Raw genomic sequence first — 16,748 nt, 5'->3', positions numbered from 1 at the left:
CATGCAAACCTATTTAGTTGTAAATACAAGTTTCCAATATATAAAGAAGACCACAAACATTGAAGCATTTGGTCAAAGTTGTGCAGCGATAATAGACGCGAGATTTAGACTTGTTTAAAAGTGCCTATAATTAAGAAAACGTAAACAGTGAGGGCTTGTGGTTATAAACAGGTATGGATATAAATGAAGTGATACTTAGTTGCGAAGCAGATGAAAAATATCGATTTCTTTACACACCACAACACATGGAAGTTTAATAAAAATTGTTGCTTACGAATGACGTAAAGGAGGTTGCCGCTATAAAAAATAGTTTCATTATTTGCAATAAACCCAAGAAATGTTGAGGCCCCTAATGCAGTATTTAAAGGGCAGCAGGAATGAATTCCTTGGAATCAATGTCGCAGCCAGTGACATTTCTGCGGGGGTGTTGTACAACTCCATTAAAATATTAATGAACCCAGTCCGCGCTTAGACGATAATTCACTTTTGTTTTATTATCGTATTTTTTATATGACATAAACGCTCACGTGTGGAAACGCATGGGCCTAAATAATCTGAAAAGAGTTATTGCGATGCGCCACAAATAAAGCATAGTTTAATTTTTGAACGACACAACTTTTGTAAATGAATATTATTTTGTGCAGATAAATCCGAGCAAACCTTGCCCACTCATCTTTAAACTGCGTTATTTTAACAAATCTATCGCGGCTAGTCAAGTAAGTATATACGACTTTCAAATGATGAAGATAATTACGTACAACCAATTGTACAAAGAAGGGAGAGCACTAGGTTTTTATTGCGGTTTGGTTCCGTGTTCACGAGGGATGCGGAACCGCAACGCAGCGTCGTCGTGTACGCATTAAGAGCGGTTGTTCACGTACAGAGACCCTCTCTGTGATACGCAGCCCATGCACACAGACGGCAACGTGCTACGCAGCGATAAGGGCTTTGTGTAGTTCGCTGGTTATGCGAATACCAAATAAAACCTTTTTTTTTTTTCAGTTGGTTAGCTTACTGAGGATGGCCATTCGACCGAAATGACATTTCTATTCAGCCACACCATGGTGTTGGGCGACAGCGAGACTTTTTTTTTTTTTGCGGCGGCGTATTTTGCTACATAAACTGTTCATGTAGATTCCCACTTTAGAAAATATATGACGAGACGCACTCGGCGCACGGAAGCGGGAAACAACTCCGGGTGCTTTGTTCGTTGTTGCACGACCCGTAAAGGGGAGAGGTAGGTCCAATTTGATGTGCCCGTGAGGACCTCGCCAATCACGCAACCCTTAAAGAAAGGACACACTTAAATGTGCACTTGACATTCCGTTACGGGACGTCTGCTTGCTCAGGACGTATTTTTTGCAGGAAGAATATTTCACAGAGAAAAATTTGGCACAGCTTGCACAATTGATACAGGGCTGTTAGAACATCCGAGCTGGCGATCCCTCTTCTTCGCCTGAGACCCAGAAATAGTACGTCACATTTATTTCTGAAAATACCACTGAACGTTTTCCACGACTGGGAGGCCCGGTTCATGTTGTGTTAAGGCTTTCACATCTCTCCCAAAGTGAACCGCAATAACAGGCGCTACAACGCTTTGCCAAGCCGAAAGCCACCGCCTGCGCTGCGAATCCAAGGATAAAGTTGTGCGCCTGGGGCATAAAAATAGTTCCATTAGAAGTACGTTGCTTTCATAATGCGAGGGGCCCGGGTTCGACACAAAACGCGTTAAGCGTCTTTTTTTACTTTCCAAATGCCTAGACATGTTATTGTTAATCGCCTCTGCTAAGGCTGTAGCCATTGAACTTTTAAGGTCGCCCATTGGTTAGGTTGCCGATTATACAGCGCAAAGGTGCCGATTTCGACTCTCGGGACCCCCTAAACTACTTTTTGAAGCGCGGCTTCCAGGTTTGTGGGTAAGACGAACTCACAAGGCTCGGCCGAAACAGTAGTGCTGTCAATGTGGAACTGCAATGGGCGCCTCCATCTCCGTAACAATTCCTGGTTGACGATGTAGTGCATAGAAGAAAAACGTTGAGGACATTCTCGCTGTGACCTATGGTACCTAAAATATTATTGCGAGTGTGGACGTATATTTTTTCAAGGTACAGACTTAGGCAGCCATCACAGCGAAATATCATATTGTCACGACGACACCGATGACGCAGTTGTCTCCAAGAAAAACAAGTTTATTGGAGCGAACTTTGGCTCCTCTAACAACTCAAATAATACACGTTCAGCGAAGCAGCAGTCCGCAAAGTGACGTACGCAAGCGAGCGTCGGAGATCGAATACCCCGGTGTCTGCTCTCCAGGCTTTTTATCTTTCGGCGCGCGTGGTTCTCGAACCGTCTATTCACGACCAGAACATAGTAGACCAAATAAGATCATTGTCGGCTAGTGACGTTAGGGCGAAACGGTCTGCTTATCTGAATGTGATACCCGGTGCGGTATAAAAGAATGTAAGACGCGCTTCGTTTGGAACGCAGATAACACAGCCGGCGTGGCCCTACAGTAAAAACAAAAAATAAATAAACAAACCCGTACATGTTTCGCGGCATTACCACCATTTAGGAGTGATTGACCCGATGCTAAAATAAAAGACAGTCCGAATGAACAACAAAAAAGTCCGTCATATTGCATAGTAAGGTTTCAAGCGAACCAGGTTGACGACTTCGGGCCGCGTGCGTTGTCGTGATGTTCCGGAATCACCGTCGGGGCCGATTAGGTGAGACCATCACCCTCGTAGGTAAGTTGGCCGACACGTCGTAAAATCTGGTAATATCCGAAATACCGTCCCAGAAGTTTATCACACAGTCCGCGTCGTCGGATGGAAGTCCAAACCCACACACGATTCCCTGGGTGGTACTCGGCGGCTCGGCGTCGGAGGTTGTAGCGGCCGGCATCCACCAGCTGCTGGTCCGTTATACGAACTCGAGCGAGCTGGCGGGCCTCCTCCGAACGCTGAATGCATCCTTGGACGTCGTCGTTCAGGTCGTCGTCTTCTGCGTGCGGCAGCATGGCGTCAAGCAATGTAGTCGGCCGTCTTCCGTAGAAGAGCTCAAACTGTGTCATCTGCGTGGTTTCTTGGATAGCCATGTTTTACGCAAACGTGACATACGGGAGAACTTCGTCCCAGGTCCTATGTTCAACGTCGACCTACATGTACAGTCAGGATCAATTTCAAGGTTATCGCGGGAGCACCGACCAAGCAAGACGACAGCGCCGTTCCGTGGCACTTTTTTTCATTCGCGTATATGAGATTATGCTACCCTCTCTCACTCCTTGGCTGTTGCGTACAATTCGCTCACCCCTAGTTTTTTATTATTCCTTTTTGGATGACGTATCCGCGTTTAGTTCCTCGCCAATTTGATAACTCCGAAGTTACCGCAACAATGCGGCATTGCGTAATAAAAATACAAATTTGTTTAGACTACAATGCCCCTGCATGCCGACGTAGTTTCCCTGAGAACGCTGCGTATCAGTGTGAAGTATATCGCTGATGGGAGAAAATAATAAAGAAAAAAAAACGAGCGCGGCCGTTATCGTTTCTGATGGCTGTGCGCGCAGTGCATGGAACAGCCAAGGGAGAAGCAAACATAGCATATTCTCGCCATGGCTGATGCTAAGAAGTGTCACGCAAAGGCGCTATCGTCGCGATCGGTCGGCGCTCCCGCGATAACCTTCAAATTGATCCCGACTGTACAGCATATCTGTAATCGTCTTGTTCAAACGTTCCGTTAGTCATTCGTTTGGGGGTGGTACGCCGTCGTACTCCGGTGATCCGTGTTGCTATAGCGTAAGATCCCTTGCATGAGCTCCGCAGTAAAAGCCGTTCCGCGGTCCGTGATGAGGACTTCAGGGGCTCCATGTTGCAGCACAAGTTGTCTTATGAAAAACTTGGTGACTTCTTGTGCAGGCCCCCTCGGAAGAGCGGCGGTCTCTGCGTAGCGCGTCATGTTGTACATTGTATATCACCGAATATTATTCTGGGCTAGTGACGTTAGGGGGAAACAGTCTGCTTATCTGAGTGTGATAGCCCGTGTGGCATAAAAGTAAGGAATGTAAGGTGGGCGTCGTTTGGAACGCAGATAACACAGCCGGGCATGGCCCGGCAGTAAAAACAAACAATAAATAAACAATCCCGTACATGGTTTGCGGCAATATAAATCCCCTTCACCCATTTGTTCAGTGCACGGTTGAATGTGAACACGACGACTTCAGAGCTTTTTTTACAGGCAATGAACGAGAAGAGGGAAGAGCCCGGAGGTCTCCCTTCACGGAAAGCCGACCCACAACTTTCGCTATTTTGATTTCTTTTATGGTCCCCCCGTCAAGGGCGAGGCCTCTTTTGTGTCCACTTTACTCCACGGGGTAAGCGGCGTTGGCTCTACGACGCACTAATGCAGCAAAGAGGAGAACAGCGTAAGTGAAAAATTAAAAAAAAAATAGCTTCGAAAAACGCTCATTCGTTCCATTATCCGCCGCGCATAGAAATACAGCACGACAAACTGGCCGAACACATCGACCATCAGAACATTGAAACAGGTTCCGTTGGTGACCATCACAGAAGCTGGCAAGGCGTTGCCCCGCGCGTTAAAAAGGGAAAAGCTTTACTGTATCCACAAGCATTCCCCGACTATAGGCTACCTGCATGCCTGCTCTAAACGCAGAGCAACAATAAAAAGAGCACCTGAATGAGTTTACCGCATTCTGTGCGCCGCTAACACATTATCATACATTGGTGTAACTAAAAATCTACCCTAAAAATAAACCAACACAAAATAGCTTCACGAAGCAGATGTGAGAACTCAGCGAAGGTGCCAAGAAATGTGAGATAATTGAACACAAAAAATATAAGTTACCAGAACAGCCATCCTCAAGTTGGAAACTAAGTGGAAGAAGAGGCTTTTAAATGAGTCACGGTACATGTATCTCGGCCAAACTATCATCACACGCTTGGAGTGCTTGGAGTGCTTTTGATAGCAAAGCTAAAAGGTATCTCGCCAGTTTTCATATAGAACTCTCGAGCTTTCGAATATGCGGCCGTAAACGCACAGCTATGTACATTGAAAGCAGTTTACTTCGGAAAGTGCTCTAGTATGACTCTGTGGGCGACATCTTATGGGAAAAGAAACCAAGGATTGACCATGCATAATCTAAATCACTGCGGAAATACAGCTCCGAGGGTCGTATCAGAGGCCCAGTCATTAGGGAATGTCGAATTCCAGGTGTCGCAAAGAGGAGAATGGTTTGCATCGACAGATTGGTTTTGCTTTGTTTCCTTCGAGCATGTCTCTCACTGGCCGAACGAGGGCTGCGCTGTTCGAGTTGAAACGAAGGCAAACATTAGGCTGCCAAGAAACTACCGTAGCTTGCGCATGGAAATGGCTACGAAGAACGGGGCGCCCTGTACTTTTGCAGGGAAGGGGTTAAGGCTATAAGTGTCTGTTCGGTGGTCGAGGCAGTCCAACTCGTGAGTGTGTATTCAAACTTGACCCTACTGATGATAATGCTGTATCCAGCAAGGCAAATGAAGATTTAGCAAGGTGCTTGGTGTGCTTTTCTGCATGGCTACAGAACACAATAAATACATCGATGTAAGTGAAGCACAAAGGCAATTTTCGGGTAAATCTATCAATAAAGTATTGGTCGAATGGCATGCGCTCCTACTCACAAAGTGCGAACACCGTTATGAATGTGTTCCTGGGATGTCGGCCAGCTCCCGAGAAATGTGATTGTAGCACTTAAAAAGCTTGACTTAAATAAGGTCCTCTGCATGTGCGGAAGAAAGCAACGAAAGGGCCCAGTCCCATTGTTGGGCAGCTGGTAGTCACCGTAGGGATGCCTGCCTCCAATCACGGAGTGGAACCAGGTCCAGTGGGCATGCACAAGGGCTTGAGTATTTTGGATGATTGACAGATGAAGTATGCAGTCCAACTGAGCGCGCCCGATCATGTAGAGATCAGGTAGAAAGCGACGAGCTTGATCATGAATAGGGGAAAGGGTGTGAGAGTATGATGAGCGACATGATGTATGAGTGGCAGAAGAACGTTGGTACATATCACATGTGATGGGAGTTTCTCAACATGGTTGTCATAGACACACTTTGACAAGGTTCTTGTGACCAGCCGGAGAGCTGTTGTTTAGATGCTATACGAAGCCCAGAGAGATGCGTGCGTGTAAATTAACAGCCCATCATAAAATTCTGCTGATAGAATTCGCAGTCAGAAAGAGCGTCTAAAATGTTCTCGGGAAAATATTTTCAGAAACAGCGATTGTTTTCCATACGCAGTGGTGGATGTCTTGGCGGATGTAAAGGTTGTTGTTGTTTGCGTAGTCTCTCAAAGCATAGCTGAGATTGATATGACTTGGACCTCCCCACCGGTGTCCACTAGGCAACCCATCCCGTTTGTTTTATGCGCCAATAAAAATTTGATCCCAATCCAGATTTAAACGACGCCCACCTCAATTGGCCAAGCGACTTCACTTGAATTAACAGGCGAGGCATTTTGTAGCCCGTTAACTGGAATTCGCTGGGGCGGCGTCCCGAATGCAGAAGCCCCGGTCGCGGCCGGGCTAGAGCGGCGAACGCCGTCGCCGTAGCGCGAAAATGCGCCTAGAGAAAGACAACGGAAATGCGCGCCTTGGAGGGGTAAGACAGTAGAAATTAGGCACCGTGATGAGCTAGCTTGCTGATGCACAACCGTGTGATGCAAGTACAAACACCGAAACACTTTGGCACGTGAGCCTAATGGTTCCAATTTATACCTATTAAAACTACTTAGTTAAGTAAATTTGAAAATTGCTAGAAAGCTGAGGGAACTTTTATAATCGCTTTTTATCCGCTCCGATTGCTCCTTTCACAATTTGAATTACCTTAGAATTAAAATCAGAATTAGAATTAGAATTAGAATTCACCTGTTTAGAAAACGTAGTCCTATTCGTGGCAACCAGTGCGCAAAAGGTATCGTTTCTCCAGCTACCAGATGCCGGTAAGAGGTCTCTATATTTTGTTTTCCCGCCCTGCAAACTAATCATTGACGTATCTTTGCCGTACGCTCACTTAGTTCCGTCGTGTACGGCTTACTCAATAGGTGCCGTCGAAAAATTTAATCAAGCCTTGCGAAGAAAGCGAGCAATCAACGCAAAGCTGCGCCAAATCTGGAGCAAACAACTGTGGCTAAAGCAAAACGACAAAGCCGTCCCACCGACGCGCCTGCCAGTGCGAGCTGTGATCTGCGTGTTGAGAAAGATTGGTAATAGCGCCGTATCGCCGCGCTACCTACATTGTTCGCAGTGAATGAAAAGCGCCTCTCCCATCCCTAGCCGCGTTGGCAGTTTTTTGCCCCGCGCGCAAGAACCGTTGGCAGGTAAAGGTAGAGAGCTTCTCTTTGAAAAAAAAAAACTTTCGCCCGACTTCCAATGAGAGCCAGTTCGCTGTTAATAGTGGCGCATCAGAGAGCTTTGTTAGAAAATGCAAGGCGTCGTGCACTTCTGCGCTGCTTCCCCAAAAGAGCGGTGGTACCAGCCTATGCCTTCTTTTGGTGTTGAAAGCGGTCGGCGAAGCAAGAAGGGGCAAGCGGGTGGAGAGAGCTGGCGTCGGATTGAGAAAGAGGAGGCAATGTCCTATTAGGTCAACTGAAAAGTTAAGTAAACAGATTAAGGTATTTTCGATCGGTAGGGGATGCAAAGTACACTTAGGAAGTGTCGTCGCGAAGGCGTTTTGGAGAGTTCAAAATAGCGATACCTGCTTTCTTTTTATAAGGTCATCGATTCAGTGGGGGAGACTAATACGGCAAACCTGCCATTTGGAGTTGAGATAGGGCGTTAAATCGCTCATTTCGGGGTTCTCTCAATCATACTCTTGATTTTTCCACTTCCTCAGATTCAGGTTTTTATTGTTTCTTTGCTTTCGTTGTCGCCTTCCTTATATTATGTTTTCCCATCTTTAGATCTAAATACCCGCTTTGGGTGACTCGGAAGCGCTTTTGGAATCCCGAATTGATGATACTTGAGGAAGATTGAAGTCAGGGAAACGTTTGTATTGCAAAAAAAAAATATTATTCGAGATTATATTCTGGAGCAGGAAGTTTTGCGCCACAATTTACCTTTCAGGGCGCCGCAACAAGAAACTATCAATTCATCCATCTATCCCAAAACACTTCAATATTTGCCACTCCATGGTTGGTGTTATTAACCACTTTTTGAAGGTTTTCTCCCTTGCCACCCCCTGTTCCTTAAATAGGAACGTCTCATTGTCATACTTCCCTCAGTTTACATAGGCTGACTTGAATTACATTACATTTTAACAAGACGACGATGAAGAGGGAAGTATCGCATATCTCTGTGCTCACTGCTTCCAACAACGACGAAGCTCGGTGAGGTGCGCAGGCTGCAAATAATCTCTGACGGCCACCATGCACATAGTGTAAATAGATCGATTCTCATCTACCACGGTTTGTCTTATATCTGTCCTGCCACCAGGTATCATATCTGTGAAGGGTGGTGGATTCATGACTGTGCCGGCCCCGAGCTTCACCCCATCTCCGCTCATGAAGTGGTCTTCTCCTGGCTGTTGGATCGCGACGGCCCGCCCCACACCTGTTAGCCATGGACGTGACCATCCTCGAGCACTGTGTTTCCCGTCCATGACCCGCCGAGACCACACGACGTAACCAGTTGTGACCTAACCTGAAGCCGGTGCCGTTCCTCTGACCAGATCTCCGCCAGGTCTCTGACGTCTTTGGATGCTTCTTCCTCACGTCGGAAAGAAATGCTGTTCGGAGCTGGGGCTCACAACGACAAACATGACCATTCGCTGCGGCAAGGAGTTCTATGCGTCTTCTAATCTCATCTTTCGGTCCGGCTATTATCTTCTCGCTACTGCGGCCTTGATCTGGACACTCGCTTGCAACCGATGGGCCATGTAACAAGACAATTACTAAGAGGGCAGTCGCAACTAGCTCTGCGGTTACATACTCCGACGATGACAAAGCTATGTGAAGCACGCAGCATTGCGCGGACTCTCTGGTGCCCACCATGCACATAGTGTAAATACATCGCTCCTCATTTACCATGGTTCGATTCATATCTGTCCTGTAGGCACGTTACAATATTTTATTTTATGATTAACAAGCACCAGGGATACACGGTGTTTCGTAGTTGAACACTGCAGAAAATTTTAACGTATTATTACATGCAATAAATTTTGTTCTCAGTTGTCTTACGGAGCATAATTTCATCACTCATAAGCTTATAATCTCCCTGGGCAAGCTGTTCAATAGGTTGGAATGGTTCGCAGTATGCCTAACGTCGAACACTTCGAGGAATACTTCGAGAAATAGATCATCATGATCGTTTTCCCGGGCGGTGTTCGGAGGCAGCTGCACCGTAGAATAAATGTCCTGCTTCACATGTTACCCAAGGGCTTTACACGATATAGAACAAGATGGCGGGGGTGGTAACACTTTACTAACGGGGTTGATTTTTCCTATGACCAATACCGACATAATTTCATCGCAGAAGGCACTACATTTTTTTACGTTAGCCCTGGATCGGGCTCAACCATCCCTTGCACAAAACGGTCCTCGTAACGTGTAGCTATCGACCGTATCTAGCATCTTCCCCAACCAACAAAATGAGTTGAGCTCCCCAAGGATGGGTAAATGCTGAGCACTGTGATATGCGTTGTCATTGTAAGAAAAAACTGTACTATCCGAAACTGCTTACGTATGTAGACATGCTTTAGGGGCGAATAAATACGTGAAAGTTAATCGTTAATGATGTGACCAACCGTGAAGCGTGCCAGGCAGCCCTCGACATCACAATTGCAATACAAAGAGCACATCACTCTCCCGTTAACTATCTTCTGAGAACAATTGCCCTGGCAGCTTCTCAGCGGAAAAAAATTGTAAAATGCTGCCGGAGAGTGTATCATAAACAAGTTTCCAAAATATAACGAACGTCACGGAAGGAAAACAAGAAGTCCTCAGAAGCAATAACAGCCAAACAAAGAAAATATGTTAATAAGTCAAAGAGGATAGCTTAAGCTTGGGTAAAATGGGAAGAAGAAGGAAGAAAAAAGAGGAGCAGGACTCTCTGTCGAAAGGAGTCACAATTCGAGTCCAGAGTAGCCTGACACCCTTGGCATCGCCTATGGCCACAATACAATGGTCTGAGCCGGACACACTGCAGTGAGACCCCGGAACAACGCACTGTTGGTGGTTATGGTTGACGTAACCAAAACGAGTTTAGCTAGTTGGCCGGGACGCTCGGGCTGCGTAAAAATGAAAGTTGCAGATGCGTGCCGTGAAGGAGTCCACTGCATATTCAATGCTTCGAGTTGACCAAATTTATTATATGAAGATTGTGCACACCATTTGTTTGTTGTGGTATTGCGTGGACGTCTTTTCACAAGGCTTTTTTTTCTTATTTGTTGAAGGTGTGTTGGCATAGTATGAAGTATATCGTCAGCTGTGATGACCAGGTATAATCTAGGGGTGTGTTTAGTATACGTATTTACATTCATACCTTGTGTGTGTTTGCGTGTCAGCTTACGAATATCAGAATGACGCACACACTCTTCTTTTGGACTCACGCTGCAGAGGCTTGTGAAGAGCCTTCGCTCGTTTCAAAGCTACGAGAATATGGGACGTGGGGCACTGACGAAAGTTTGCAGCCGTCTCATTTGGTGCTTCCAGTTTCGTTATTGGTGGAACGGGCCAATATATTTTTATGTAAGCAATGGCGTGGATGCGATGGCGTGGATGCAGCGATGGCGTAGAGGTAGAACACCCGCCTCGCGTGCAGAAGGACCATGGTTCGAATCCAGGTGCGGGACAATTCCCGCCGGATTTAAAAAAAAAACCCGCGTATTGATGGAATTGCACAAAAGGGCTTGGGGTGCAGCCTGACCCCGGCGACCATTGCCGGTAATCGACTCCCTCGCCAGAGCGGGATTGGCCACCCTGGTGTAGTAACGGCCACAACCTCCCATGAATACGCCAATTAACCCTCAGCCCTCAGTCCCAAGCGGCTGCGAAGCAACTGACCACGGCGGCGGTCAGACCTGTGACGCAGCAGATGGTGCTAACAATCCCTGGATCCGGACAGGCCGCCAATGGAATCTGAACCTGGCAACGTTTAACGCTCGCACCTTATCTAGTGAAGGAAGTCTCGAGGTGTTGTTCGAGGAATTAGAAGGCATTAAATGGGATGTAATAGGGCTTAGCGAGGTTAGGAGGGTAGGCGAAGCTTTTACGGTGCTGAAAAATGGACCTGTCCTATGTTACCGTGGTCGAGAGGACAGAAGAGAACTGGGAGTGGGATTTCTAGTCAATAAAAGCATAGCTGGCAACATAGACGAATACTACATAGACGAATACTATAGCAACATAGACGAATACTATAGCATTAACGAAAGGGCAGCAGGTCTTGTAATTAGGCTCAATAAGAGGTACAAGATCAAGGTGGTGCAGTTCTACGCACCCACATCCAGCCACGACGACCAAGTAGTGGAACGCTTCTATGAAGATGTGGAATCGGCAATGGGTAAAGTAAAAACACCGTATACCGTAGTTATGGGGGACTTGAATGCTAAAGTAGGCAAGAATCAGGCTGGAGACAAGGCAGTTGGGAACTATGATCTGGGCTGTAGAAATAGCAGGGGGACCTACTAGTTGAGCTTGCAGAACGGAATAACCTACGCATAATGAATACCTTATTAGAGTCGGAAGTGGACCTGGAGGAGCCCGAATGGGGAGCACAAAAATGAAATAGACTTCATATTATGCGATAACCCTGGCGTCGTGCAGGATGTGGAAGTGCTCGGAAGGGTAAGGTGTAGTGACCACCATATGGTAAGATCTCGAATTAGGCTAGATTTCAGGAGGGACCGCAAAAAGCTAGTACGAAAGAAGCCGATAAATGAGCTAACAGTAAGACGTAAAGTAGAATAATTCAGGATCGCGCTGCAGAACCGATATTCCGCCATTAACGAGGAAGCCGAGCTTACGACACAGGAAGCCAGCGACAACCTTACACGCATTATCACGGAGTGTGCAGTAGAAGTCGGGGGCACTATGGCTAGACACGATACTGGTAAACTTTCACAGGATATGAAAGATCTAATCAGGAAACGGCAAACCATGAGAATCTCTATCGCAGCTGACAGAATATAACTAGCCGAGCTCTGGAAGTTAATCAATAAGCGTAAAACAGCTGACGTACGGAAGTATAATATGGAGAGTGTCGAATACGCTGTAAAGAACGGAGGTAGCCTGAAAGCAGTTAAGAGACGTCTTGGCGTGGGGAAAATCAGATGTATGCACTTGAGGATAAGCAAGGCAATGTCATCACAAATAGGGATAAAATAGTCACAGTGGCCGAGGAGTTTTATAGGAATCTGTACAGTAGCCGGCACAAACAGGATAATGCTGAACGAGACAGTAGTTCAGAGGAGATAGACATCCCACAAGTAACGACCGAAGAAGTAAGGAAGGCTTTGAAAGAAATGAAAGGGGGCAAAGCACCTGGTGAGGATCAGATAACAGCAGACCTCTTGAAGGATGGCGGAGAAATTGTACTTGAAAAACTTGCAAACCTGTATACGCAATGCCTAATGACCGCAATGATACCGGAAGAATTGAAGAACGCGAACATCAACCTAATCCATAAGAAAGGCGACATGAAGTACTTGAAAAATTACAGGCCGATCAGCTTACTGTCAGTCGTCTACAAGGTATTTACCAAGGTAATCGCTAACCGAATCTCTGCAACCTTAGATTTCGGTCAACCTAAAGAACAAGCAGGGTTCCGTAAAGGTTATTCAACAATGGACCATATTCACACGATCAATCAGGTGATAGAGAAGTGCGCTTAGTATACTGAACCCCTATATATAGCCTTCATAGACTATGAGAAAGCATTTGCCTCGGTCGAAACCCTAGCAGTCATTCAGGCATTAATGAACCAGGGGGTAGATGAGCCTTATGTAAGAATTCTAGAGGATATCTACAACGGGTCTACAGCTACCATCATCCTCCATAGGGAGAGCAGTAAAATACCTATAAGGAAGGGTGTCAGACAAGGAGACACAATCTCTCCAATGTTATTCACAGCATGCTTACAAGAAGTATTCAGAACGTTGGATTGGGAACAGGTGGGAGTAAGGGTTAATGGAGAATACCTCAGTAACCTCAGATTTGCTGATGACGTTGCCTTGCTAAGTAACTCGGGGGACGAATTGCAAAGCATGCTTTCCGCACTGGGCGAACAGAGTAGAACCGTGGGCCTGAAAATTAATATGCAGAAAACTAAAGTAATGATCAATAACCTCGGGACAGCACAGCAGTTTGAGATAGGTGGCGAGGCAGTGGAAGTGGTAAGCGAATATATCTACTTAGGCCAAGTTGTGACCCCAGATCCCAACCGTGAGGCAGAAATACTTAGAAGGATCAGAATTGGGTGGGGTGCATATGGCAGACATTCTCAGATAATGAATAGCAGCCTACCATTGTCGCTGAAGAAGAAAGTGTATGACAGCTGTATCTTACCGGTACTCACCTACGGGGCAGAAACTTGGATGCTTACTTAGAGGGTTCAACTTAAGAACGACTCAGCGGGCAATGGAGTGGAAAATGATAGGTGTAACATTAAGGGACAAAAAGAGAGCGGAGTGGGTCAGGGAGCAAACTGGTGTTAAAGACATATTAGTAGAAATTAAGAAAAAGAAATGGACGTGGGCAGGGCATGTATGCGAAGGCAAGATAACCGCTGGTCATTAAGGGTAACAGAGTGGATCCCTAGAGAAGGCAAGCGTTGCAGGGGGCGGCAGAAAGTTAGATGGGCAGATGAGATCAAGAAGTGTGCGGGGATAAATTGGTCACAGTTGGTACAGGACCGAGATAATTGGAGAATAATGGGAGAGGCCTTTGCCCTGCAGTGGGCGTAGATAGGCTGGTGATGATGATGATGATGATGATGATGAAAAGCAATCCCCATCTTTGTATGCCGCTACAAAGAATTATTGTGGCTTCCAAACCTGCATTGTTCCTAGTACAGTGCAAAAAACCCACGTCACAATCGCAAAAGAAAAACCTGTGTCCATGAATTCTAGAGGCTAGGCTTGGACCTAGGTATTTCTAGCACGCGTGTCCATCCCGCTGCTGTTCATTTAGCTGTCCCACTAAGGATTCTCCATGTTTTTATCCTCTTTCGCATAGAATCATGAAAGGACGAAAAAGTCAACTTCTATTGCCTCCGCATTGTTTCTGAAGAAACCAATATGCAGTCAGTTGCAACAAGGGCAGATGTAAAGTAACCCATTCAGAACCAAGTTGCCCTTCAGACCGGGTAATATGCGGAGAGCGTGAAAGGGTAAGTGAGAACCTAACATCGGCAATCACTGATTGAGCAGCCATGGTGGCGGAAAGGGCCAGTCCTAAGCAATATGGCCAAACTTTACTAAAACAAGAGAATTCATTTCCAAACATTTGGAACGTAAAACTGAAATACGGGGCATCAAACTGAATTCGAGTAGCTCTCAACATTTACTAGCAGAAGCAGAACAAACGGCGTTGCTGTGCATAATATAATAGTGATTGAATAAACTCTGTGCTGCAGAGAAAGCCTAGAATGAGTTGAGAACATGCTAACTATTCGTAAATACAGATTCTGGGGAATGAGAAATGTACAAGGTAAGATTACACACAGGAAGAATGATGAATTCCAGTAGCTGAGCGTTTGTTCTTTTTTTCAGTAACGTTAAACCAGACAGAATGGCAGGGCCTACAAACATACCAAGAAATCTTCCTCCAGTAACTGAAAAAATACTGTATAAAAGGAAATGGAAATCATCAAAACAAGAGTAAGCTGTTAGGGCAGGCATTCTCCAGAATATTTCAAATGATTGAGGAGACATTGTGCTACAGAAGCCGGGGTAATTATTTTCCGACTGACCACTTAACTGTTGCACAGCATAAAAAAAGTCCGAGAAAATTTTGGCTCAGAAGAAAGGAGAATCGAAAGAATCCTAGAAAAACACACCAACAGCTCGCTGGAGGAAGGCGTCTAAGCTTTTTGGAGCGCTGTTGAAAACAGGCGCAAAAAACGCCCATCGGTTTCAACGAGAATCGTGTTCTTCCCAGTTGACAAAGCAAAACGCTCATGACGCCTACCGTGGTGCACGTACGTATATCGTCTTCGTCGTGCTCTACATTGTGTGCCTAAGTTCGAACGGCGTGTCAGTTGCAAGGCGGTTCAAATGCAAGTTACAACGCAGCCGACCCTCAGTTGTACACAAACTATTTAACACGCTATCAGTTAACCGCAATCGCGACAGCTTGAATTTGAAACAACCCACAATAGGCTGGGTTCCGAAAAGGGTAACCTACTATTGATGAAGTTCATGGTATTAATTAACCAAAAATACCAGCCGCAAGCAAGGCCATCTACATAGCACTAATATGCTACGAAAACGCGCAAGTTCCAGAAAGCACTGCAGCGGCGCTTCGACCGTTAAAAAATCAGTGAAGGCAGTAAAGTCAATGAAGACTTCTACGTGACGTGCATAACGTTTTTAGGGAAACTTAGTCGTTTACAAAAAAACCTAAACTTCCCGATCGGAAAAGCAGGTTAACCGGACAGACAATGTTTTTAAAACTGTTTACATCGTGTCTGGAGGAGAGATTGAGCAAGATGCATTGGTACAGCACAGGATTGCACATCAACTGATAAACCATAAGCCATTTGAGGTTTCCAGGCAACATTCTCTTGCTCGGTGAGTGTGCTGATCACCTGAAAATATTGCGTGATAATCAGCGACCAGAGAGCTCGGCCGCAGTGCTACGAGGAAACGCGAATATAGAGTAGAATATAGAGGAAATGAATATAGAGTAACGATAATTGTGTATGCTGAACACATCCTTTTTTTAAATGGTGCAAGAATAAACCAAGCAGAATTGTCTAACCACCCTTTACAAGTGGCCAGTGCTGATCCTAACCACGATACTGATTTCCAGATGGGTGTGGTGGACAGGGAAGGGACAGTTTTATTAATGTGATCTGATGAATGATGTGGGGTTCACTGTGCAAGCACGCAGAAATAATGAAATGTAAGCTACCATTGCGATTGAAACTAAGAGTATACAACTTTGTTTGCTTCAGGAGACAACTAGTGAAGCAGAAAGTCGTGGCTGGAAAACGCAATTACGTCATTGAAACTGTAATGTTGCAAAGCATTGCAGGTGCCAATTGAGAGGAACGCGTTGGGGAGTAGAGATATACAGCTTTAGTGTGAAAATCTGGAGTCTTTGAAGCACGAAGCGTTCTAGCGCAGACGTAAACGAGTGCCCTGGTGTTTTTTTTTATTGCGCCTTATTTTCCAGCGCGATGCGTGAACAAGTGTCAGGACAGAAGCGGCTGGAGGTCATAGGAAAATCTCTTCATCTTTAAGGGTACCAAATTATATTGATTATGATGATATTTCAGAAAATAAAGGAATATTTTCTTTGATCGCCTAGAAACATCATAAGCGACACGGGTCCTGGTGCTCGTTTGTAGTTGCACCTAAAATTTATCTCACACCATGCCCCGAGGCTGTTTCGCAAATGGATGTGTCCTTTTTTCTTGGTCAAACACGCTTTCAAAGCACGTAATCACAGTATTGTTTGCGTTCCAGCGATGAAAGAACTACACATATTCTTTTTCATTCAAATTAGGTGATGCAATAGCAGACAAAGCGGGCGTT

This window comes from Haemaphysalis longicornis, unplaced genomic scaffold (assembly GCF_048455015.1).
Source record: "Haemaphysalis longicornis isolate Haplotype H1 unplaced genomic scaffold, Haemaphysalis longicornis Haplotype H1 scaffold_8, whole genome shotgun sequence".
Taxonomy (NCBI): Eukaryota; Metazoa; Arthropoda; class Arachnida; order Ixodida; family Ixodidae; genus Haemaphysalis; species Haemaphysalis longicornis.
Note: the sequence above shows the minus strand (reverse complement) of the source record.